This window comes from Triticum aestivum, chromosome 2A (assembly GCF_018294505.1).
Source record: "Triticum aestivum cultivar Chinese Spring chromosome 2A, IWGSC CS RefSeq v2.1, whole genome shotgun sequence".
In the NCBI taxonomy this organism is placed as follows: domain Eukaryota; kingdom Viridiplantae; phylum Streptophyta; class Magnoliopsida; order Poales; family Poaceae; genus Triticum; species Triticum aestivum.
This window is the reverse complement of record NC_057797.1, coordinates 535,505,146-535,507,339: the sequence shown is the minus strand read 5'-3', so window position 1 is coordinate 535,507,339 and position 2,194 is coordinate 535,505,146.

Below are 2,194 nucleotides of genomic sequence, written 5' to 3'. Positions count from 1 at the left end.
GCAAATGGTAAAACCAATGTTGGGCATTGCTGGAAAAGCTTTAATCAAGGCGAACTATCAAGGGGTTCCCATTATAGCCCAACCGCGTAAGGGACGCACAATCCGGGAACATAACACCGATATGACGGAAACTAGGGCGGCAAGAGTGGAACAAAACACTAGGCGAGAGGCCGAGCCTTCCACCCTTTACCAAGTATATAGATGCATTAAGATAACATAGCAATATAATGATATCCCAACAAGCAATATAAATGTTCCAACAAGGAACGGCTCCAATCTTCACCTGCAACTAACAACGCTATAAGAAGGGCTGAGCAAAGCGGTAACATAGCCAATCAATGGTTTGCTAGGACAATGGTGGGTTAGAGGTTCAACATGGCAATTGGGAGGCTGACAAGCAAATGGTAGGCATCGTAGCATTGGCAAAGCAAAAGAGCGAGCAAACTAGCATAGCAAAGATAGTAGTGATTTCGAGGGTATGATCATCTTGCCTGCACAGTTTTCAGAGTTGACTAGATCCTCACAAGCAAACTCAACGGGCTCCTCGGTAGCGAACTCGTCTCCCGGCTCTACCCAAAGACAAACAAGCAACAAGGATACAATCAACCACGGGCAAGACCAAGCAAGATGATGAAATGACGATATGCTATGCGGGATGCGATGCGGGATGCAAAATGCAAAATATGACAGGAAATGCATGAACCTGGCATCAACTTGGAAAACCAAGTGTGCCACTGGATAGAGGGGATGAAATCGCTTGAAAACAATATAAAGATCATAGGAATCGGAGCTACGGTTTGGAAATGGCAAGCGTTTTAAGATACGACACCGGTATGCGACTTACAGCAAGTAGGCATCTAAATGCAACGGAATGAACATGCTACAGCCACCAAACATGAAAACAAAATACATGGCAGTGATGTACACAAGATGATTGACAAAACACTAGCACTGAGCCATAGGCAAATTCATCCATTAAGAGGTTCAAACAAGCATGGCTAAAACGCAAATGCAAAACAGATTTCAGACTTAGTGAAATTAACACTAGTCTGAAATTTCAGATCACGATGCTCTCTTCGGAGCAGCAAAACAACATGATACAAAACCTGAACATGACAAGTAAGAATATGGCATGGAGCTACTCAACAGGCTTAATAAAACACCCAAAGTGACCTGGGGCCAAAAGGGTTCACAAAATACTCTACCGAGCTCACGAACATCGCTCGAACACAATCAGTTTTCAGACTTAGTAAAAACTGAGACATGCTGAAATTTAACTCACGAAGACATGTAAACGAGCTCGATGCACTCACTACGGTGCAAGTCATGGCAAGGAAAGCATATAACCAGCAAGAAGGCACAAAGTGCTAGCTACACATGGCAAGAACGAAGGCATAGCATGCATGGAACACTAACGGTAGCATCGGCGAAATCGCAAACAAGTTGACGATCTGCCCAGATTAACAACGAAGCAAAAGTTGAGCTCGATTGAGTCAACCTAGAGCACTCCACAAATGCCAACAAAGACATGGATGGATAGAGCATGACATAAATATCAAAATTCCCTTACTGATCATCCTCAAAAGAGGCACGGATCACTAGGAAACAAGCTGGACATATAGCATCATGAACTAAAATATCCCAGACTTGGCGAAAATCACTAAGTCCCTGAAATCTGCAATCTCAGGTACCCTACTTCGCAAGCTTGCACAAGACAACACACACATCCTAAAAATGCATGGGTGGCACCTCTGGAAAGAAGACAAAATGCTTCACAATACATCACAAAGGGGCACAGGCATATCATGCACGGATTAAACATAGCAAAAATGACAAAAGTGCATGATGAACTAACGGTTCTGCACTTTAACTCACGAAGCCTCCTTCTAACAGCATTTTGGGTATCAAGATGACCTCAAATGCAAATGATGCAATGGAAAGAAATGATGTACATGTCGAGGCGAAGATTTTGATATATCATATGCCCAAAACGGAGCTACGGTTGCGGAGATACAAGCAATCAAAGTATGCATAAAAATTAGGGTTTCGGGGGAGAGAAGTCAACCGATGCCCAGATCCAGATCTGGATCGGCACGCTTCCCGAGGCGGCGCCGGAGACACTGTAGCAGGGCGCGCGCGACGAGGTTTGTCGGCGCCGGAACCGAGGCCGCCGGCATAGGGGGAGGCGGTGGCC